Consider the following 25,860-nt stretch of genomic DNA (forward strand, 5'->3'; position numbering starts at 1 on the left):
CTTCTTTCCTGTTTTCCTTTGGATTGATAAAGATATTTCACTTACTTATCCATTTATTAATTTGTATAATCCCATAAATATTCCATCCCATTCCTTTCTGGACTGAATCATTTCTTTGGTAGGTAGCTTTCAGTTTTATTGTTGTTCCTTTGAAGATAATGTGTCTTTATTCTCTGCATGCCTTGGCATTTTTTACTTTAGGTTTCCTACTAGGATACTTTCAGGTCAGGATTTCTTTCTGTTTATCTATCTGTTTATCTATCTTGATGTTTCAAGATCTATATCTTGAAGTCGGTTTTAGTGTTTCAAAATCCTTGATCATTATCTCTTTAAGAACAGCTTTTTTCCCTATTCTCTTTTGCCTATTTTCCTGAGGCTTACCTCATTTATGAAAAACTTTTTAACTTTTGCATCATATGACTTGTTTTTTCCTTTCTTTGTTTTTAATCCATTTTTCCTTTCCTGCTTCAATCTGGCAATGGCTATATTTCAGTTTATGAACTCTTTCTCTGAGCCTAATTTGCTTATTATTCTATTTATTATATTCTTATTTTGAGATACCATATTTTCTTAGTTTTATAATGTCCATTTGATATGTTAAATTCTAGTTCTCAGATGAAATGGAAAATCTTGCTATCTATCCTATTATTTTATTTTAAGATTTTGTTTATTTGAGAGAGAGTGAGAGAGAGCATGAGAGAAGAGAAGGTCAGAGGGAGAAGCAGACACCCCATGGAGCTGGGAGCCCAATGCAGGACTCCATCCCAGTACTCCAGGATCATGACTAGAGCTGAAGGCAGTTGCCAACCAACTGAGCCACCCATGCGCCCTATTCTATTATTTTAAAGTTCATGTTAAACACCTCATTATCTATATCATCTGTAGTTTTTTTTCTATTTGTGTCTCTTATACCTGCCTCCATGTATACTTCATAATTTTTTTTTTAAGATTTTATTTATTTGTCAGAGAGCGAGCACAGGCAGACAGAATGGCAGGCAGAGACAGAGGGAGAAACAGGCTCCCTGCTGAGCAAGGATGTGGGACTTGATCCCAGGACACGGGGATCATGACCTGAGCCGAAGGGAGCTGCTTAACCAACTGAGCCACCCAGGCATCCCTACTTCATAATTTTTCATAGAATGTTAGGCACTCTGTATTAAAATTTGTAAAAGCTCTGCTTCATGTTATCTTTCTACACTGTGTGTTGTTCTTAGGCATTCAGAGTAAGGGAAGATAAAATAAATTTAGCATGAGAGTTGAGCTGATTTAGAATTAAGTTTCTTTGTAAGATATTTTAGTACCAATTAGCCATTATTCCTGTAGTATAGTACTTAAGGAATTCCAACTGAAAGCCTGAGTTTTACCAGTCATTGACATACTCCACTCCACTATTAGGAGATCAAAGCTCTGCTTGGCTTCTCAACATTTTATCAGCAGCTTATAAAATAATCAGATGTCTCAGGGGGAACATGTACACTGATTTTTGATATGACTTCTCTGCTTCTTGGCCTTGCATGGCTTGAGATTTCCCAGTTCTGATTTCTGTCTCTCTAGTTCCATGAGCCTACCAAAATCGTTTACAGCTGCCAGCCTTTTAGCCACAGATTCCTGCTCAGTTTCTCAGCTTCTAGGCAGCTGTCTTTGAATAAGAAAATACTTAGAGGAAAAAAAAGGCTTAGTACAGTGTAGGACTCAACAAACACCAGGTGTTTTCTTTCTCTTCAGTTCCCCTTGACCAATTAAGTGCTGCCTTCCTTTGTAATTCTCAAAGGACTTTAGGACATACTTTTTTTCTGTGTTCCAGCCTTTGTTCTTGGTGGATAGTTTATCTGATACAGTTTTATAAATAATAAGCAGACAGAGCTTTGCCTTATTCTTGGTATAAGTATAATTCTGCTGTGGTTGAACTTTTCATCCCTAAACTTTCTCACTGGGTGTATTCTCTCCACTTACGACTATCATCACTGCTTTAGGTTGAGACACACTTAATAGCTTTAAATATATTTTGGCATCTTAGGACTATACTTTTCTCTTAGAGGTCCTAAAATTGGAGGTCCCCCCCCCACCGCTTTGGCTAACTTCCAGTTTGTAAGTAAGAAATTGCAATTTAAACAGCCATCATTCTAGAAGTCCAAGCTGTAGTTTTTAATGGTGGCTTGTATATATCTTTAAAAGTGGTAATCTTACTGATGCATTTTATGTGAAAAAGGATAGGATATTAGTAATACATAAATACTCAATATATTTTTGCTTAGAATGAAAAAAGTCATAAAAATGTGTCACAAATATCTTACCTATTTGCCAGAATCTGAAAATAAATATGAATGAACACTGCCTTAAAGGGATACAATGTGAGAAACATATAAATATACAAATATTTACATTATTTGTGTGCAGCGGATATGTACTGATTGGCAAAAAAACAAACCGATATGGTGGTTTCTAGCATAGAGATTTGACTTCAGAAATTTCTGAATCAAGCACTAATTATATCATATGCTAGTCTTGTAACTTTGATCTCTGTATTATCCAGAAAACACAATTTCATCACTTATAAATTGAATTTTTATGACTATTTATTGAAATAATGTATATAAAATTTTTACCACAGTAAATTCACAAATTTCGAGTTTAGCAATGTATTTGATTAGCACTGTTATTATAAACTTTTCATGTGACAGAAGACAACCTAAGTAATTCTTATCATGATTTGGGGAAGATGCACAGAAAGAATGGAAATTGAGCTGAAATTTGAACATTGCACAAGTATCCTCCAGCTATAAAAACAACTGTTGGAAGAATAATATAAATAGAGGGGACAGAATATATTCCAATCTTACAGGCTTTGAGCTCATCAAGCATTTGGAGTCCTGCTCAATACGACTGACATGGAGGCTTTATTATGACAAGAGTTGAAACTGGGCATGAGATAGGATCAGACCATGAAGAGCTTTGTAGATCATTTTAATACATTTGCATTTTATCCTGTTTGTTGATAGGAACACATTAAAACATTTTAGATTGAGCAGTTAATCAGATTTTTGTCTTTAGAGAAAATATCTTGTCACAGTTTAAATGATGAAGTTTGTGGACATCACCAGTGTTTGAGCAAAACTCTAAATATTATTGCTTGGAAGTATATAACAGGCTGCATTTTTAGTCCTGGTCATATTAACTTTAACATAATTGTAAGAGAAGCTAATACTTAATCACTTTTCAGAATTATGCTACAATGCCAAAGTAAACATCTGTTTATTAGTTTGCTCAATAAGTAGGCACTACATTTTTCAGACATTTTTAGACATTTCACAGAAACAATTTTGATACATATGATTTATTCCAAAGTTTGCCTAAACCTCTCTTGCATTCACTAGTCATTTTATCATTGCTACCACACCCAGTCTTTGCTGTGTGATTGTCAAGATATCCTTTGATTACATTGTAAAGGTTAAACAATTATTTGATTTAGTGATTCTAATTTGTAGTAACTAATATTTGCATTACTAATATAATGACCCAGAAATAATACACAATTGAGTAGCTTTTTACTAATATATAAAGATTGTAATGTTTTAATGTAAAAAATTAGATATTTTAATTTTAATGTATCTAACAATGGTCTACCTACAAATAGGTTGGAGCAATTAGTTAGCTAGAGTTGAAGTCATGAGCTTTAAAAGTGATTAAGTATACTAAAAAAAGCAAAGGAGAGAACGATTCTTATGGATTACCCCATACCACTTAAATATGAAATTCCTCATTAATGCTGGCACTTCTAATAGACTACCACTTCTTTACAATAATTAGTGAAATATTTACCATTTGAATGAAATAGTAAAGTATCATACCACACTGTATTATCCTGTGGAAGACAGTTTATACATTCATAGTAGAAACTCAAGGACCCATAATTAATTTTCCTCTTATCTTCAGGCTGGATTATATATTTAAAACTAAAGGATACACATTTTCTTCATTAATTCAGTCTGAATGTCACAAAAACATCTTGTTCTCTAAAAGAAGCAAATTTAACTCAAATTAAAAATAGTCTTAAGCAAAATTTCAGAATTGTGTTCTTATTTTACATAAGTCAAGAAACAATTGAAGCTACCTAATTTCCTAATATATATACATAGGAATATATATACATAAATTACATAATATATATACTATATATATGTATATTTAACTGAAGAACTACAATTGATTATAGTTAAGTAGAGGAATTACTTTAAAGTAATAGAAGCTTATATCAATAATTTATGAACTTAATCTCTAATATTTATTATTTGGAGATTTTTAGAGGTTAACTTCTAGTTTCAAATGGTATATAAGCTGTACAAATGTACAATTCCATTTGATTACAAAATATTTGCTTTGCTTAGAAATCTTTTAAAAATGCAGTTTGAAATAATGAAAACTCCAATTGAGTTTTCTGGACTGAAACAGTCCAATATTCTTCTTGAAATCATATCAAAACAATTCCACAACTGTACAAAGTGATAAGAGTAGTCAACCGTGTCAGGAAGACATTCCAGATTAAACTTCCATGTTACAAAATAATTCTATGTTTTAAGCCCTGGTGCTCAGGTGGATGATCAAATTAAAACAGAACAGAATTACTGAACAATTACAAAAATGTGAAATTAGCTCAATGATCTGCTGTTTATTTTCATAATATTTTCAATATTATCTAATGTGAATATTTTATTACTAAATTGACTTTGAAATCTTCAGGATGGTTACTAACTCATTAAGCCCTTAGGTGGTGTGTATGTGTGTTTGTGTGTGTGTATGAATAACTATGACAAGATAGGGCTTGAGTTCAGGTGTTGTGGAGTGAAGCCAAGAGGGTGTGCACAGAAAGAAGTGAGCAGAGAAAGAACAAAGAATGTAACAGAGAAGTTGTGGTTTAAGGTAAGTTTATATAAATATTTCCAAACTGGGGAAGTCCCAGCTGAATTCTCGGTATTCTTCTTCCAACTCCATCTCTCTTCATCATGCTATATGTGTTTTTATGTGTGTATATGTATGTGTGCATAGATGTTTTAATAAGTGACACAAATCTCCCAGAAACTGTTGTTTCAGAGATGAGGATGTATGCTTGTGATGCTCCTGTTACTGCTGGCACCTTCACACATTCTTCTGCAAACCCATGAAATTGGTGAATACGCATGATAGAGCATCACTTTAACCATTCAGAAATGATCACATGTGTGTGGATGGTTATGTTTTAAAAACCATTCTTTTTGAATATCTGTAACAGCAGATAACTGTAATTACATTATTTACCAGGAAAATGTGAATTTTGTTTGAGATTTACTCATATTATAAATGCAAGTTAAAAATTCTCTAAGATAATGGTGAAAAAGGGTAAAAGTAATGGAGTAAGGGATCAGTCCAAATGAGTAAAAGAAAGGGAAAAACAACCACAAAAATCTTTATAGAATACAAAAAGAATATAATATACGAGCCTATTCACATTTTTATCAGTGAAAAAAAATCAGTGAAAAGAAAGCAGTAGAGAATTTTTTTAAATGTTCATTAATATTTAGGGTCTCACTTTGGATTAAACATATAATAAGTACAAAATCCAGCTGCTGTATGCCCTATATAAGACTAACTATAGGCAGGCTCCTTTGCCAAACTCCCAAATTATGCAGTTTTGGGTCAGGTAATACATTATTGAAAATGGAGCTGGGGTGGGTGGTGTGGCACACCTGGGAGGCTCAGTCAGTTAAGCATCTGCCTTTAGCTCAGGTCATAATCCCAGGATCCTGATAGAACCCCACATCCAGCTCTCCACTCAGCAGGAAGCTTGCTTCTCCCTCTCCCTTTGCCTGTCAGTCCCCCTGCTTGTGCTCTCTCTCTGTCAAATAAATAAATAAAAGCTTAAAAAAAAAAAAAAGAAATGGAGTTTGGTATAGTTCCTATTTCTGATAAATGAATATATTCAAATAAATAGCAAAATATAGAGGAATTGAACTACATTATTGAAAAGTCACATTTATAGAAATTTGAACTATTAGTATTTTATAAAGCAATGTGAGAGATTAATAATTGACTATATACTAGGCAGGAAGACTCAAGAGGTCTGAGTCTTTGAATAGCTGAACCAAAGCCAAGAAGTGACCCTCTTAATTTTCTTGTTTTATAAGGAAAATGAACAATATTGATTTATAAGCTATTGTTAATTGGATTTCTGATATTTTCAGCCCAACTATTCCTAAAATAAATGTACCAAATTCAGGATATGACATATTATTTTGCTACAGCATCTACTTCTCTGAGTCATATTGCAATTTCTATAGGTCTTTTAATATACTGAACGTGTCAATATTATAGTGAGCTTATTAATATTTGTCTTGGTTATAAAGCTTTTGAGTGATTGTCCTTAAGTGCACTTTGTCATTAGTTACTTAGTGGCTGTTGAAGAAAACTAATATGCATGTGTGCATGTGTGTGTATACACTGTGTGGCATTATAGTAGGAACACATATGCAATGTGAATAGGAAAGAAATAGAAAAGAATCAGAGTTTCAGACTTTTAGACAACAGTTTTAGGTGACAACTTTTTGTTTAAAGGACATAATGAAATCTGTCAAAAGCATAATTAGTGTTATCTAAAATAGCTATAACTATAGCTATGCTATTTTCCAAATGTTTTCTTTTTAAAAATTGAAGAATTTTATTTAAATTCAAAAAGAATTTTATAATGAGTTTTGACACTATAATTAAAAAACATGAGAATTCCAACCATTATGCCAAACCTATATGGATGCTGTATATTCAAATAATTTCTAATTTGTGGAGTGTCAGAGTTTCTAACTGTAGAAAATTGTAAATATCTGAACTGGAATAATGGTGGAAGGATGATATTTCATCTCTTCTATTCTTAATTTTTTGAAGTTTCTACCTCAGAGGAAATGCCTCCTCTGACTTGCCTTATTTTCTTGGAAATCAAATACTGTGTTTGTAAGCATTCATGAAGAGGGAGAAGTGGTCATTTTTGGTGAGAAGGGAGTATTGGATAAAATTAGCAAACATGACTACATAAATAGCAATGTTCATAGAAGAAAACAGTGTACTGCTTTTGCTTGCAATGTATACTGGTAATTCTCTGCTTAATTGTTCATTTCCAGGTAGATAGAATGGACTGAATAGACTTGGCCACAAGGTGAGTGTATCGTTCATCTTCTGAAGAGTAATGAAATGTCTTTTGAGAATCATGTCCCTTGAGTTACAGTGGTTGGATCTCTGAATTGTTTTTTATGACTTTAGGTAACTGTTTATGGCCTATGTTCTTATATAAACAGATTCATTTGACCCTGGGACTACAGAAAACATAATCCTTTTTTTTTTTCAAAGATTTTATTTATTTATTTGACAGAGAGAAATCACAAATAGACGGAGAGGCAGGCAGAGAGAGAGAGAGAGAGGGAAGCAGGCTCCCTGCTGAGCAGAGAGCCCGATGCGGGACTCGATCCCAGGACCCTGAGATCCTGACCTGAGCCGAAGGCAGCGGCTTAACCCACTGAGCCACCCAGGCGCCCGAAAACATAATCCTTTTATTATCACATAAAATGATTCTATTTCCCTGAGGTAAGTAGCTTTATTTTTAATGGAATGGCATGTATTTTTTTACCATATGTAATAACTGTGTGGAATATTTTTTTATTTGCTTGACCTCTTTTCAATAAATGATAGATCACTAATATTTTTACTTTTAGTTCTTTCAAGTTTTGAAACATTGAGAAAAAATTGAATGGGCTAGTAAGACAGATAATTTGAATGGAATTTTTTTCGTTTGGCACTTGTTGGTGATTTTATTTATTCTCTTTGAAATCTGAGCACAGTTCCACTACATTTTTTAATATTTCAGGACATATTGAAGAGCCCAAGACAATTGTGTTATAGAATTATTCACATTGTTTCCTCTGCATTGTTTCTAAAGTTAACTTGTCAGATACATTTTTTCATTTTCTTTAAATATTTTTTTACAAGAAGGAGAGTCTTTAATATAGTTCCTATAAATATAAGAGGATCTGTCCAGACTTTTATTTTTTCATTTTCAAATACTGCTTTAAGATATAATCCACAAAAAGTACAATTCACCCATTTACACTATACAATTCAGTGCATTTTAGAATATTCATAGGGTTATGCAATCACCATTCCAATGTGTACATTTTATTTAACTACCTAATTTCAGAATATTTTTATAGACTTAAAATGAAGCACCAAGCTCAGTAGTAGTCCCTCACATTCTTCCCATTCTTAGCCTGTGGCAACTGTTAATGTATTTTCTTTTTCTATGAATTTCCCTATTCTGGATATTTCATATTAATTGGGAACACACAATAATGCAGACTTTTGTGACTGGCTTCTTTCAATTAGCATGTTTTCAACATTCATCCAGGTATCCATTCATCAAGTATCAGTACTTGATTTCTTCTTATTACCAAACAGTATTCCCATGTATGGCTATGTATTTTATTTAGCTATTTTATTTTGTTGACAGGACAATTGGTTTACACTTTTTGACTATTATGAATAGTAATTCTATGGGCATTTTTGTACACATTTTTGTGTGAACATGCTTTAAATTCTCCTGAATATATATCTTGTAGTAGAATTCCTGTATCATAAGGTAACTGCTTATTTAATATTTTGAGGTACCGCCAGATTGTTTTCCAAAGTAACCACATTATTTTACAACTTAAAAACAACATATGAGTGTTTTAATTTCTCCATATCTTTGCCAACAATTGTTATCTTACAGAGAATAGCTATTCTGGTGAATATGAAGTAGTATGTCATTGTGGTTTTGATTTTTATCGGACTAGTGACTAATGATGTTAAGCATCTTTCCATGTGTTTTTGGCATTTGCATATCTTCTTTGGATATATATCTATTCAAATTATTTCCCTTTTTTATTTTTTTTTTTTTGCCTTTTTATTGTTGAGTTGTAAGAGTTCTTTATGTACTTTGGAACTATATCTCAATCAGATTTGCAAAAACTTTCTTCCATATTTGAGTCTTTTCTTTTTTGATAATGTTCTTTCAAGCACAAAAGTTTTACATCCTAAGTAATTATAATTACAATTTATATATGTTTTCTTGTGTTGCTTTTACTTTTGTTGTCACATCGAATAAAATGTCAAATCCAAGGTCCGGAAAATTTACTCCTAAGTTTTCTTTTAAGAGTAGCTCTTACATTTAGATATTTGATCTGTTTTAAGGAATTTTTTGCATGTGGTATGAGGCAGAGGTCTAAATTTTTTTACCTAGATATCTTCTTTGTACAACGCTTAAGTTTTCTTTGTGAAACTTATTCCTATTTTATCTTTTTAGTGTTATTGGGACAGAGTTGCCAGTGTATAGAGATGCAACTGATTTGTCTATTGATTCTATAACATTTTAAAAGCTACATCATATTTATACTCTAATTAAATATAAATTGTTTATATCATCCTCAGCTTTTAACACCAAGTTCTCATGTGTACAAACTACAGTCCTGTGATAAATTAGTTTATTTTATACTTTCGATGTCTGGATTTTTCACTTCATATTTACAGGTTTCTTTCTTTTAACTTTTGAACCACTAAGGAAAATTTCAACAAGTGAGTGACTCGGCCCTTCTCCTCTTAACAAGGTGGCTCAGGTAAAATAATCATGTACATCTGGCCTTTAAAATGTAATACTCCAGTGATTGCCAAAAGGCCAGCTCGATGCTTTACTGCGCTGCTGCACTTTCACAAGTAATACTCAGGAGTTGACATTTATAAAACTGCTGGTGCACTCTAGAGACATTCTGATAGCTAAGGTGTTATATGAATCTATCTTTATCAAGATAATGGATATGTAAGTGTGTTAGAGAATAACACTTTTGAAATCTTCTGAAAGAAAATAGACATTTTATGATTTCGTTCATTGGATAACTTAAGAATAAATATAATCTCATAAATTTGTTTTTTTCTGTAAATATACAAATATATGTTTTATAAAAGGTAACAATCTAAGTAGATCAGCAAGAAAAATCTCCTACAAAAAAATGAAACAAAACGAAACCGGAGAGGGAGACAAACCCTAAGAGTCTCTTAATCTCAGGAAATAAACTGAGGGTTGCTGGAGTGGAGAGGGTGGAGGGATGGGGTGACTGGGTGATGGACATTGAGGAGGGTATGTGCTATGGTTAGCTCTGTGACTTGTATAAGACTTATAATAAATAAATTATTTATAAAACAAATAATACATTGTATGTTAATAAAAAACATCAAAGGCAAATATCAAATACTTCTTTAATAATACATCTCTGTTACTGCTTTTTTTCATTTTCCCTATATAATACTACTTAGATAATGTTTACTTGGCAATAATTTTCCACAAAGAAGGCAGTTGGGAGATATTCCATGTGCAGCGAAAAGAAACTAACAAAAACCTTACCAAAATGATTTCTGTGGAATTCTTTGAGGTAAACTATTCTACTATGTTCCTATATATTAATAAATTCAAATGACAAAATAAGTAAATATTATATAAAATATAATTTATATTTATAAAATATAAATATATTTAGCTACAATATCCAACCTAGAATATTTTCAGTCATCAAATACATGTGCTACGCAAAGGTTCAACCATCCTTGTGAATTTCTTCAAAATTACAATTAAACAGAATTTAATTTAGGATACACATTTTATCTATTATTTATATCTATGTTTTAATGTGTTCTTTAAGAATTACAATATCTTTATCCAGATAAGAGAAGCACCACTGTAATTCTCCTTTTTAAACTTTGATACACACACTATTAATAGAAATCACATTTTCATTTAGAAGATTCTTCCTGAATTCAACTAGGTATTTAAATAATATTTATAATTATTTTTGTTATTTTAATTAATACACATTCAGAAGACATCCAAAATCATATTTTATCAAATTTAAAAATTAGTGAAATTTGCTGCTTCTGCTATAGAAAATGTGAAAATTTTTGTTTACTCTTTCTACAACTGTACCGATAATATGTTTTGAATAAGCACTCACATAGACAACTTACAGATAAATACATTTAAAAATGAATTCAAATTGTATTGTAGACCTAAAGGTAAGAGATAAAACTATAAAAATTTCTGGAGGAAGATATGGGAAAATTTGCATAATACTAGATTAATTACAACATGAACCATAAAATATAACATTGATAAATTAGACTTTACTGAAATTAAAACCTTTAAAAAATGCAAAAATCAAGCACAGATTGGGAGGAAATATTTGTAAATGAACTACTTTATAAAGAACTTGTTTATAGAATTATGTAAAGCACACTAAAAACTCAGGATTAAGTAAATAACTAATCCAATTAAAAATTGATCTAATACTTAACTAGAGAAGAAATATACATGGCAAATAATCATATTAAAAGTTGTTCAATGTCATTATGCATTAATGACATGCTAACTAAACACATGTATTAAAATGACTAAAATGCAGGAGTACTAAGTACTGGTAAAGGATGTGGAGCAACTGGAACTCTCATATTATTAAGAAAATGTAAAATTATAAATCTCTTTTTTGATAGTTCATCAGCTTCTGATAAGTTAAACACACACTCATCTTATCTAGTAATCACACTTCCACAAATGTGACCAAGTAGCACAAAAACCTATGTTTACACAAACCTGTATGTGAATATGTATAGAGACTTTATTAATAATTACTAAAAACTTACAATCAACCACATGTCCTTCAACTATGATACATCCAAATCTCAATGATGGGATACAATTCTTCCACAATAAGGAACAGACTATGGACTATGGGTATGTGACAACAGGATGAATTTAAATTACATTTTGCTAAATGAAAGAATCCAGATTCAAAAAGCTACATATTGTATGATTTCATTTATATAGAATCCTTTCAAAGACAAATTTTAGAAACAGGTAACAGATCAATGTTTGCCAGAGTCTGGAAGAAAGCAGAAGGATTGATTAGAAAAAGATATGAGAAATTTTTTGGAATGATGAGCCTCTCTACTTCTGAATTTATTGAAGCTATAAGACTGGTAAAGATTGACACAACTGAACACTTAATACAGTGAATTGTACTCTATGTAAATTATGGCTTAAATTTTAAAATGAAAAAATCTATATTCAACACTTCATACAACAGCCAGCATGTGGTAAGTGCTCAATCAATATAACTTAATAATATAATTGTTACTGATTGCACAAGAACAGATAGAAATGAATAAAGATGTAAAGATTACAAAATAGAGAATCATTATCAAACAATTCTGATAAAAATTAGTTGTCCTTCACTCTTTCCTCACAAACCTTTCTGAAACCAATTTCTAAAGTTGAAAAATAGAATTTCTCTGATGTGCATTTTAATTCACCATTTGAATAAAACAAAATTAGACCTTGCCCCAGGCAGTTAATCTCTCGTCAGCATAAAACTGACTTTAAATATATCTAAACAGAATGTGAATACACAGCTTTTTGGGGTTACATTTATTCATAGGTTTTTTTTTTGCCTTCTTAATATTCTTGAAATATCATCTTCATTGTTTAATCAAAATACTTGTAGAACATTTAACCTGTGAGTTAAATCTAAAAATAATTGAATATTCTTTAAAGCATCTTCTTAAGCAATATTCAGTATCTTTGAGACTTTAAATGAAAGCTGAAGCTATTATTAAGGAACATGATTTTTCAGAGTATGACACATATGCTGAAAGTGATATTGACTGTTCTTACTCAGTTGCCAAAATTTTTAATTCAAATGTACAAAACCTCAAAACAAAGGTTCTATAGCAGTAAAAGTTTACTATGTTATAATTATAACTTCAGAATGTGCAATCTATAGTGATAATAGAGAAATTGTATTGTAGCTTTAAAGCTTAAAGTAAACTTTAATGCATTTTGAATAAGGTACTTCAGTTTTTAAAGTAGTATTACAAAAAAATAGTATTATCATGACATACTTTCTGCCTCTTTAGTTTTGACTCATTGATGTCTTATATTTAAAAGAGGTATCTTCCAAATCCAAAAATACATTAAAAAATCACTTGTCATAATCAAATAGGATTTATTCTTGGGTTGCAAGTGTGGTTCAATATTAGCAAATCAATCAATATAGTGCATCACATTAATAAAAGAAAGAAGAACCATATGATCATTTCAATAGATGCAGAAAAATATTTGACAAAAAACAACATCCATTCATAAAAACCCTCAACAAAGTAGGTTTAGAGGGAACATACTTCAACATAATAAAGGCAATATATGAAAAACTCACAACTAATATCATCCTAAATGGAAAACAAACAAACAAACAAAAACCGAGACCTTTTCCTTTAAGGTCAGGAACAAGACAAGGATGAATACTCTGGCCACTTTTATTTAACAGAGTAGGGGAAGCCTTAGCCAAGGCAATCAGACAACACAAAGACATAAAAGCATCTAAATCAGAAAGGAGAAAGTAAAACTTTCACTATTTGCAGAGGACATGATAGTATATATAAAAAACCTGAAAGACTCCACCGAAAAACTGCTACAACTGATAAATTCTGTAAAGTCACAAGATATAAAATCAAAGTACAGAAATCTGTTGTATTTACACCAATAGCAAAGTATTGGTGTAGGAAAGTGGTCCAGTTTCATTCATTAATACACCAATAACAAAGAAGCAAAAAGAGGAATTAAGGAATTGCTATGATTTACAACTGCACGAAAACCAATAATCTTCCTAGGAATAAACCTAATCAAAGAGTCAGAAGACCTGTACTCTGAAAACTATAATACATTGATGAAAGAAATTGAAGATCACTCAAAGAAATGGACAGACATTCCATGCCCTTGGGTTGAAAGAAAAATATTGTTAAAATATCCATAATAACCAAAGCAATCTATACATTTGATACAATCCCTATCAAAATACCACTATTGTGTTTTACAGAGTTAGAACAAACAATCCTAAAATTTGTACAGAACAACAAAAGACCTGAATGCCAAAGCAATCTTGAAAATGAAAAGCAAAGCTGGATACATCACAATTCTGGATTTCAAGTTATATTACAAAACTGTAGTAATCTGAACAGTATGATACTAGCACAAGAAATAGACATATAGATCAATGATACAGAATAGAAAACCCAGAAAAGAACCCACAACTATAAGGTCAATTAATCTTTGACAAAGCAGGAAAGAATATGCGATGGGAGAAAGAATATCTCTTCAACTAAAGGTACTGGGAAAATTGGAAAGCAACATGCAAATGAATGAAACTGGACCACTTTCTTACATCATATATAAAAACAACTTCAAAATGGATTGAAGACCTACATGTGATACCTGAAACCATAAAAATCCTAGAAGGAAAACACAGGCAGTGATTTCTTTGACATAAGCCTTAACAACTTCTTTCCAGACATGTCTCTGAGGGAAGGGAAACAAAAGCAAAAATAAATTATGGGGATTGTGTCAAAATCAAAACCTTCTGCACGATGAAGGAAACAATCAACAAAACTAAAAGGCAACTTACAGAATGGGAGAAGATATTTACAAATGATATATCTGATAAAAGATTAATATCCAAAACATATAAAGAATTTATAAAGCTCAATACCCCAAAAATGAATAATCCAATTTAAAAAATGGGCAGATGACACGAAAAGATATTCTTCCAAAGAAGATAGACAGACGGCCAATAGAGATGGCCAATAGAAGGTATACAGATGGTCAAAAGGTGCTCAACATCACTCATCATCAGGAAAGTGCCAATCAAAACTACCATAAAATATCACCTCACATCTGTCAGAGTGGCTAAATTTAACAACTCAGGAAACAAAAGATGTTGGCGAGGATAGGAAGAAAGGGGAACACACTTGCACTGTTGGTGGGAAAGCAAACTGGTAGAGTAACTCTGGAAAATAGTATGAAAGGTCCTCAAAATGTTAGAAATAGAACTATCCTACGACCCAGTAACCACACTCCTCGGTATTTACGCAAAGAATACAAATATACTGATTTGAAAGGATGCATGCACCTTGATGTTTACGGCAGCATTATCTATAATGGCCAAGTTATGCAAACAGCCAAAGTGTCCATCAGCTCATGAATGGATTAAAAAAAGGTGGTATATAAACACAACAGAATATTAGCCATAAAAAAGAATGAAATCTTGCCATTTGCAATGACATGGGTGAAGCTAGAGAGAGCATTATGCTAAGTGAAATAAGTCTGTTAGGGAAAGACAAATACCATATGACTTCACTCCTCATGGAATTTAAAAAGTAAATGAGTAAAGGGACCAAAGAGAAAAAGAGAGGCAAACCAAGAAACAGATTCTTAACTATAGAGAACAAAGTGTTGATTGCCAGAAAGGAGGTGGGTGCCTTAAGGGTTAAATAGGTGATAGGGTTTAAAGTGTGTCCACTCATTGTGATAAGAACTGGGTGTTGTATGAAAGTGTTGAATTGCTATATCGTACACTTGAAACTAATATTACCCTATGTGTTAACTAATCAGAATTTAAATAAAAACTTTAAAAAATCAAGTGGGTTCCTTATTCATAATGTATAATTCAGTCTTATTTAATTTATTCACGTGGCATCTTCTTTAGTTGTGTTTAAAGAACATTCCTATTTGAAGAGATTATTACTATACTTGGATTAATATGCATCATATCTGTATATTTTATTCATTACATTTTGTTGTTTCTCCCTACCCCCCTTTTTTCCCTGCATTTTCTGGTTTTAACTGCATATTTAATATGACCCCGTTTCTCTCCTCTCTTAGCATATATGCCATTTATATCTGTTTTTAAAAAATATTTAGTGGCTGCTCTAGAGCTTACAATATATATTTAAAAACAATCTAAATTCGACTTTGAGTAATACTGTAGTGTTACATCCACTACAACTATACTGATCCACCTGTGCAGGTATCTTATAACGGAGTATTTCCATCTCTCCTTTCCATCCTTTGTGACATCGCTTTCATTTTTTTCACTTAGCTATATGCCATAATCATTCAAAGCATGTGTACTACTATTTTTAACAAAGAATTATTTTAGAAGGTTGAAAAATAAGAAAAATAAAATACTTTATCTTCATTTTTTCTTTCTCTGCTACTCTTCCTTTATTTAGGGCCTGTGTCAAATCAATGGAATCCTCCTTTTCCCTGAAGAACTTTGAGCATACCTTGCAGGGCAGGACTGTTTTTATTCATATGAAGAAGTCTTTATTTCACATTCACTTTTGAAAGGTAATTTCCTGGAGATAGAATTCTGCATTTTTTCTTTTTCTATCCACATATTAAATATTTAACTCCTCATCAATGGCAGAGTTTGTGCAATGATTCCACTGTAATTTTCATCCTTGCCCTCTGTATATTGGATATTATATATGCTTCCCAGGCTTCTTTTTAAGATTATCTCTCTGTATTTGGTTTTCTGCATTTGGAAATAACATGCCCAGGTATGGGTTTTTTGTATTTATCCTGTTTGATACTCTGACCTTCCTTGATGAGTGGTTTGTTTTCTGCTGTTAATTTTGGAAAGCTCTTAGGCTGTATTTCTTTAAATATTTCTTCTGCTCTATTGTGTATACTTCTTGTACTACACTTATGTGTATGTTACATCTTTTGATATTGTTAAGCAATTCTTGAATGTTCTTTTTCTTTTGTTGTTTATTAAATCCTTTTTTCTGTGTGCATTTCAGTTTTTAAAGTTTCTATTGATTCTTCTTACTCTTCATTGATTTTTGTTGGCCAAGTTGAATCTACCAATGAGTCTATTAAAGCCATTCTTCATTTTTATTACTGTGTTTTACTTCTAGCCTTTTAAAAAAATTTAATTGTGTGAACACTTCTTTTGATTATTTTATAACTTTTTATCTTTTTTAATATTATGTACTTGTTCTTATAGGTTGCCTTCTCTCTTCTTTAGAACCCTTACCATATTAAACATTATTTTTATTAGTTACTTGTCTCACAATCCCAATATCTACTTCATATCTGAATATGGTTCTGATTCTTGGTTTCTCTTTCCAGATCATGTTTCTTCTTGTTTTTGCTTTTTTTTTTTTAATACTTTTTTTTTTTTACTTTATAAGTCTTCACATCTTTTTTTTAAAATTTATTTTTTATTTATTTTCAGCATAACAGTATTCATTATTTTTACACCACACCCAGTGCTCCATGCAATCCGTGCAATCCCTCTGTAATACCCACCACCTGGTACCACAACCTCCCATGCCCCGCCCCTTCAAAACCCTCAGATTGTTTTTCAGAGTCCATAGTCTCTCATGGTTCACCTCCCCTTCCAATTTCCCCCAACTCACTTCTCTCTAAGTCCCCATGTCCTCCATGCTATTTGTTATGCTCCAAAAATAAGTGAAACCATATGATAATTGACTCTCTCTGCTTGACTTATTTCACTCAGCATAATCTCTTCCAGTCTGTCCATGTTGCTACAAAAGTTGGGTATTCATCCTTTCTGATGGAGGCATAATACTCCATAGTGTATATGGACCACATCTTCCTTATCCATTTGTCCGTTGAAGGGCATCTTGGTTCTTTCCACAGTTTGGCAACTGTGACCATTGCTGCTGTAAATATTGGGGTACAGATGGCCCTTCTTTTCACGACATCTGTATCTTTGAGGTAAATACCCAGCAGTGCAATTGCAGGGTCATAGGGAAGCTTTATTTTTAATTTCTTGAGGAATCTCCACAATGTTCTCCAAAGAGGCTGCACCAACTTGCATTCCCACCAACAGTGGAAGAGGGTTCCCCTTTCTCCACATCCCCTCCAACACATGTTGTTTCCTGTCTTGCTAATTTTGGCCATTCTAACTGGTGTAAGGTGATATCTCAATGTGGTTTCAATTTGAATCTCCCTGATGGCTAGTGATGATGAACATTTTTTCATGTGTCTGATAGCCATTTGTATGTCTTCAGTGGAGAAGTGTCTATCCATATCTTCTGCCCATTTTTTGGTATGATTGTCTATTTTGTGTGTGTTGAGTTTGAGGAGTTCATTATAGATCCTGGATATCAACCTTTTGTCTGTACTGTCATTTGCAAATATCTTCTCCCATTCTGTGGGTTGCCTCTTTGTTTTCTTGACTGTTTCCTTGGCTGTGCAGAAGCTTTTGATTTTGATGAAGTCCCAAAAGTTCATCTTCACTTTTATTTCCTTTGCCTTTGGAGACATATCTTGAAAGAAGTCGCTGTGGCTGATATGGAAGAGATTACTGCCTATGTTCTCCTCTAAGATTCTGATGGATTCCTGTCTCACATTAAGGTCTTTTATCCATTTTGAGTTTATCTTTGTGTACAGTGTAAGAGAATGGTCAAGTTTCATTCTTCTACATATAGTTGCCCAGTTTTCCCAGCACCATTCATTGAAGAGACTGTCTTTTTTCCACTGTATATTTTTTCCTGTTTTGTCGAAGATTATTTGACCATAGAGTTGAGGGTCCATATCTGGGCTCTCTACTCTGTTCCACTAGTCTATGTGTCTGTTTCTATGCCAGTACCATGCTGTCTTGTTGATCAAGACAGCTTTGTAGTAAAGCTTGAAATCAGGTAGCATGATGCCCCTAGTTTTATTTTTGTTTTTCAACATTTCCTTAGCAATTTGGGGTCTCTTCTGGTTCCATACAAATTTCTGGATTATTTGCTCCAGCTCTTTGAAGAATACTGGTGGAATTTTGATCAGAATGGCATTAAAAGTATAGATTGCTCTAGGAAGTATAGACATTTTAACAATGTTTATTCTTCTGATCCAAGAGCATGGAATGGTCTTCCATCTTTTTGTGTCTTCTTCAATTTCTTTCATGAGTGTAATGTAGTTCCTCGAATATAGATCCTTTACCTCTTTGGTTAGGTTTATTCCCAGGTATCTTATGGGTCTTGGTGCTATAGTAAATGGAATTGATTCTCTAATTTCCCTTTCTGTATTTTCATTGTTAGTGTATAAGAAAGCCACTGATTTCTGTACATTGACTTTGTATCCTGCCATGTTGCTGAATTGCTGTATGAGTTCTAGTAGTTTGGGGGTGGAGTCTTTTGGGTTTTCCATATAAAGAATCATGTCATCTGCGAAGAGAGAGAGTTTGACTTCTTCACTGCCAATTTGGATGACCAAGTGGGATTCATCCCTGGGCTACAAGGATGGTTCAACATTCTCGAATCAATCAATGTGATAGAACAAATTAATATAAGAAGAGAGAAGAACCACATGGTCCTCTCAATTGATGCAGAAAAAGCATTTGACAAAATCCAGCATCTGTTCCTGATTAAAACTCTTCAAAGTATAGGGATAGAGGTACCATTCCTGAACTTCATAAAATCTATCTATGAAAGACCCACAGCAAATATCATCCTCAATGGGAAAAAGCTTGCAGCCTTCCCATTGAGATCAGGAACACGACAAGGATGCCCACTCTCACCACTCTTGTTCAACATAGTATTAGAAGTCCTAGCAACAGCAATCAGACAACAAAGAGAAATAAAAGGTATCCAAATTGTCTTTTACTTTTTAATATTTTGTTGAAAGTTGGACAAGATGTATCAGTTAATATAATGGAGATACATAAATCTTTAGTAAGAAGGTATGCTAATTTATAAATTTAATTGTTAAAATGACTAATATTTATGTTAGCTTTCCATACAAGAAGCTCCTCTAGTGTATTTTGTTTTGTCATCTTTCTTGACTTATGGGTTTCTTATATGCTGCTCTTGGAGATACACTGTCTTGGAAAATGTTCAGTCGTAATCCACCATAATTAAACTGGAGCCTTGCAGGAGTGGTGGTAAGGTGTTAGTTTGTATGAACATTCTGTAAGCTTCAGCTTTAGTATATATTTTTTAATGGCCTTGTGTCATAGGTGTTTCCATTCCTTTTCCACTGTTGTTTTGCCCTCATACCCTATTCCTTTCTCTAACTGCAACATTCCTGATCTATTTATTCAAACTCCTGTTCCTTGATGAGAAGGCTGTTGTTACTATTCTTTTATTTTTTCCTTTCAAGAAAATTAGAGAGGCTAGAGCAAGGAACAGGAATGGTAATCTGAAAATATATAGCACTCCTATGTTTATTGTAGCATTATTTATAATAGCCAACATATGGAAGCAACCTAAGTGTCCATCAATGGATTAATGGGTAAAAATGAAACACACATATACCCATGCACATATACAGACACACACAATGGAATAGTACTCAACCATGAAAAGAATCAGATCTTGCTATTTTCAACAACATGATCGACCTAGAGGGTATTATGCTAGATGATAAATATTTCATGTTTTCTCTTATACATGGAAGGCCTGAAAGTTGACTTCTAAAGATCTGCAAGCTTAGTCTTGGCTCTAATATGCTATGTCATGCAGAAGGCCCAAAATCTTTTCAACAAAGAATTTATAGAGTTCTAGAACCAATTGATTCTTAGCATCCCCACATGTGTCTACCATTTTGCAAAAGAAAGTCTTCTAGCTAAGCTGATGCTTTGTTCAAAGTCTAAGTGAAAAGTGTCAAAGTTCCTCTTCTATGCCTCCTCTGGCATTGCTGCCATGCTGGCCCTGGAACACACCATCAGGCAATTGTAGAAATGTTGGCACATAAACTGCACCCTGTCCAAGTGAAGCTTGAGCTATGACAAATCTTCACAGAGGTCTTCTGTTTTCTCAGTTCTGCCTATAGTTTGGCCAGCTGCTTTGTACACTTGAGGTTCTTCACTGAAGCAATGATAGCCTGGCCTTAGGAGCCTGAACCCAAAAGGGCAGGGCAGCAGTAGTAGAAAGCAGCAACAGCGGCTCCCCAGGCTGGCTGGTGACCCCATTTTTTGTCACTTCCTTTCTTAGTTTTCCATTTCTGCCATCTTACCTCAAGTTGCTCTCTGGGAAAATCTCCAAGTAGAAGTTGGTTAAATCATCATGTCAGTTGCATGGAATTCATAGAAGCATGGTCCTCTTATCAAATGAAATTTGTAAGTATAGAAACATATAGAATGCATATGATATTACTTTATTTTGAAATTGATTACACAATTCAAATATAAGCATTTACTATTCATACAGTTTGAATATTTGTAGGAGAAATTCTTTTTAGGATACATCATTCTTTCTCACAAGAAATAATTGTGCAATTTGTTGCCATTTGTGAAAGAAAATTTTAATTTTAACTTGGTTTTCACAAAGTGTGACCTTGAAAGTGACTTGTCTCTTTAACAAAGGAAATTGTGAAACATGTACTGCCAAAATAAAATTTACTGTTTCTTCATTTAAAGTTCCTTCTGAAAACATTCCATACACCATCTTCTCGCATAGCATGAAAGTAAAACACCAATATTAAAATGAAAGGTAAAGGACTTTGTGTCTGAAACAAAACTAACTTCTATGCACTCTGTCCAATAATAATCAAATAATTTTCAGTTAATTTTGTCTCTAATTTCCAACAATAACATTATACATAAAACAAAGAGAACTTAGAAGCATTAGTTTCATACCTTACATCATATGGGTTATGAACGGTCAATATGCAGTAGAGTAATATTAATATGCTTTAGAGAAACCGAGTTTGGGAAGTTCATGATATGGATGCAAGTTTGAGAAAAGAGAGCTTGCTTATATTTTACAAGTTCAAGATTGCTGAGTAATCAAGTTTGCTGAAGATAATTCATCAGTTGGGATCCTTCAAGAATGAGAAATTGACAGTTAAATTGACAATTGCATAAGAAAAGAATAAATTACTAGCTCACATGCCAAAGAAGATGGGCATCCTGGAAAATATTTTCCAGGCAGCTTTTTTACTGATTCTTCCACAAATCAAGCTAATTGTTGATCACACACCATATAACATAACATAGATTTTTATTGAAAAATAACTCAATAACTCCATTATTTGTCACTTCTTACAGTTTCACAGAGCATTTTCTTTCAATTAAATATTGTTCCTGAACAAATTCTGGCATCAATTTTTGTATAGCCATATCAGCTCAAAAGTTTGATGTCATTTTTTTTTCAAATTACAGGCAACTTTGATGGTTTTTATCACAGATAGGATGAACAACTATATCCTACATTAATTCCTCAGAGAAAAATGTATAAGAGTTTGTAAACAGTGATTTGTGTTTGTCAAAAAACAAATCAGCTGGTGTTCTGGGAAGAAAATTGTCATCACTAATACAAAGGAGCTATTTTTTAAGGACAAAGTGTAAATACTAGATTTTGAGTTTGGTCAAATCTCTAATATGACAGGCGCAAGAAAAATTCCAGGGCATAAAGAGATATTCAACTTGGCTTAAATTTTATAAAATCAAACAGAATTATGTAGTTGAATCTCATCACATTGAATTCATTCAATGTTTCAATGCAGCTTTACTTTATTATATAAACTTGTCTTATGTTACTATTTTCTGTTAGATGTTACTAGGTTTCACAATGCTTTTCAAGGTTTTCTAAAACAACAACAACAACAAAAAACAAAAAACAAAACAAACAAACAAACAAACCCCTGGCTTGTGTTTTATCTTGTGTATTCGCTGAACTACATAATTGTTTGGCTCTTAGCTACCAAGTTTCACATTGAGTTAAAGTGGACCTCTTTCAGCAAAAGAGCACACACTGTACAAATCTTACTCAACTTATTTTAACTTTGCTTCCTTGTTCTTCCAGTTTAAATCATTTCAACTTGAGATACTGTGTGTAATAAATCACCTGTTTGGAATGAAGTAGGGGATAAATGAAAAAATAGAATAAAAAGTACTAGATTGATTCAGCTGGCAGTTTACATACTGTGAAGAAAAATTATAGGAACTGCTTAAGCATTTTTCATTGCAGACTCAAAGTTTATGTTGATTTTTTAAAATGTCAGTTACTTTTACCTTAAGACATCTTGGATGGAAGGTAGCTTGGATCTTGCTGCTACTTTTCCACTTAAGGCAATGTACTTTACTTTTAAGTAGTTATTTATTCCTTCTATTAAGTTCCGTAGTTATTCTTTTATTAGTCTACAACAGACTTTCAACAGAACTGTGTGTCCAGTGGTTTAATAATCATTATTTGCCATCACCATCAGCTTCATGATAATCTTGAGTATGATCTGTGTCATCTGAAATATCACCACTAGAGCAATTAATTAAAAAAAAATGTTGCTATCTGCCAGTGGATGAATTGAGAATGTAAACTGTCAACTAATGAAACACAAAACTGCAAGCTCCCTCTCTAGGAAGCACAGATTTGAAAAATTGAAAACATGCTGGAAGGACAAAGGATACTAGAGTTTTTAAAGGGGAAAGAGGTGATTTACATGATGTTTTGAAGAAAAGGTGATTGACTGGTGTTGGTATAGCTACAGTTACACTATCTACATGCGATTGGTTGCTCGAGCTAGTGTTAGGTAGAAAGTCCATTTATGTCCACTTTAACTAACATACAGCAGATGTCTTGGCTTTTAGCTGAGTTCAGCAAAAAGTCCAAGAATTTGAGACAGAAAATGTACATAAGCCTGACTTCCTCTACATTCTCCTGGCTCCATTTTAAATAACTCTCTTAGCAATGTTTATTCCATTTTATTCTATTGTACAAATACATTCTTTTTGTATTATTTATCAGAACAACTCTAGGTCATTATATTTTTTGAAGAAAATGTGACTGACCAGTTAGCCAAAGAATGTAAGGAGCATCTGATTCTAAAATATTTGATTCTATACAAATCCTGGTTAGGAGATGATAGAAACTAATTTTATGGCAGCGTTTCCATTTTCCGTATTGGATGTACAGATATACTCTCAAGAGAAGACTCAATGTTCCATGGTAGTCACCCTTTGTTTTACCACCTATATTATTTTCATCTACTCATATTTCTACTTCATCCTATATGCTCTTGTTTAGCCAAACTGTTTGAATACTTATTGGGATTTAGAAATATAAAAATAAAATATAAAATAGTTATAAATGGGTTTGAAGTAAACTAGAAGTAGAAGGAAACCCCTTAATGCTATAAACATCGTTTATGTATATTTTATACTTAACAGTTTACGTTCTTGTTGGTGAAAACATGAATGCTTTTCCCATAAGCTTGAGAATAAGGTAAGCATTTTTACTTTTATTCTTTTTTATTCAACATTATATTTGAGATCCTAGCAAGCTCAACAATAGAAAAAATGAAATAAAATGTGTACAGTTTAGAAAGGAAGAAATAAAGCAGTTTTAGTCACAGTAAATATAATAATCTACATGTGAAATCTTAGGATATACAAAAATACTAATAAGATTAATTTGGTAAGTTCAGGGGCACCTGGATGGCTCAGTGGGTTAAAGCCTCTGCCTTTGGCTCGGGTCATGATCCCAGAGTCCTGGGATCGAGCCCCGTGTCAGGGTCTCTGCTTGGCAGAGAGCCTGCTTTCTCCTCTCTCTGCCTATTTGTGATCTCTGTCTTTCAAATAAATGGATAAAATCTTAAAAAAAAATTGGTAAGTTCATTTGTTACAATATCACTACCTAAAATACAATTGTATTTCTGTATATTATAATAAACAACTATAAAATAAAACTAAAATGAAAATATCATTTTAAAAAGTACTGAAGAATATAAAACATCTTTGGAGGTATGTAACAATAAGTGTAAGACCTCTGTAGTAATACTGACAGAACTTTAATGATAGAAGTCAAGGAAAACTTAAATTTAAATTTATGTTTTAATTTAAAATTAAATTTATGTTTTAAATTATGGTCTCAAAGACTCTATTTTGTTATGAAATCTGTTATCCCAGAAATTATTATTGTAATTAGTACAAATCCTGACAAGTTTCTGGAAGAACTGACAAAATGATTCTTTTTTTTTTTTTTAATTTAAATCCTAGTTAGTTAATATATAGTGTAATATTGGATTCAGGAGTAGAATTTAGTGATTCATCACTTACATAAAATGCCCAGTGCTCAACACAAGTGATCTTAAAATTCATATAGAAATTCAGAGAATCAAAAAATAGTTCAAATAATTTTGAAGAAATTTTATTTTTTAAGCTTTTTGAAGATCTTAAACATTTTGAAAAATCACAGAACTTTATTTCATAATCAAGACATATTATGGTATTGACATATGATAGATTAGTAGATCGACTGAACCAAATAAGGTGTCCAGAAATAAACATATTTATATGGCCAATGGATTCTTTTTTTAGAATTCTTTAATTTAATTTAGATTCTTTCAGAATCTAATTAAATTCTAGAATTTAGAATCTAATTAGGTTTAATTTAGATTCTTTTTTTAGCACATACCCATTTAGAGGAGAAAGAAAGTCTTTTCAACAAATTGTTGTGGTACAACAAGCTATTCATATGTAAAATAAACTCCTATTTCATCTCCCACACTATTTGAGATTAATCTTTGTCATTAATCTCAAAGCTAAAACTACACATCTTTTATAAAACCACACAGTAGAATATCTTTACAAACTGGGAATAATCAAGATTTCCTAGAGAGAACCTAAGAATTATGAACAAAGATCATTATTAAAAAAAAAAAAAAGTTCGGTTCACCTGTGTGGCTCAGCCCACTTTTGATTTTGACTTTGATTATGATCTCAGGGTCATGAGATCCAGCACTAGTCATGGAACCTGTTTAGGATTCTCTCTCTCCCTCTCCTTCTGCTCCTTTCCCCCCTCTAAAAAAAAAGCTAAGCAACCAACACAGGTATGAAAATGAACAGGCAAGCCACAAAGGTGGGAGAAAATAAATGTTATGTTTAGCAAAAGATATGTTTCCAAAATACACAAAGACTTCCCACAAATCAATAATGGATAAATGATAAAATCAGCAAAATATTTTAATAAAGACTT

General features: G+C 32.4%; 1 long non-coding RNA gene across 1 annotated transcript in view; it reads right to left on the minus strand.

The window, feature by feature from the left end:
* Positions 1 to 3,634: 3,634 nt before the first annotated feature.
* The window catches only part of LOC122893000, a 162,405-nt gene continuing 140,179 nt past the window's right edge, over positions 3,635 to 25,860 (minus strand). Inside the window, exon 4 of the long non-coding RNA XR_006381551.1 lies at positions 3,635 to 4,013. This is a non-coding gene — a long non-coding RNA (uncharacterized LOC122893000). The remainder of the gene's footprint in view (positions 4,014 to 25,860) is intronic.

The sequence above is a fragment of the Neovison vison genome, chromosome 13 (assembly GCF_020171115.1).
Source record: "Neovison vison isolate M4711 chromosome 13, ASM_NN_V1, whole genome shotgun sequence".
Classification (NCBI taxonomy): domain Eukaryota; kingdom Metazoa; phylum Chordata; class Mammalia; order Carnivora; family Mustelidae; genus Neogale; species Neogale vison.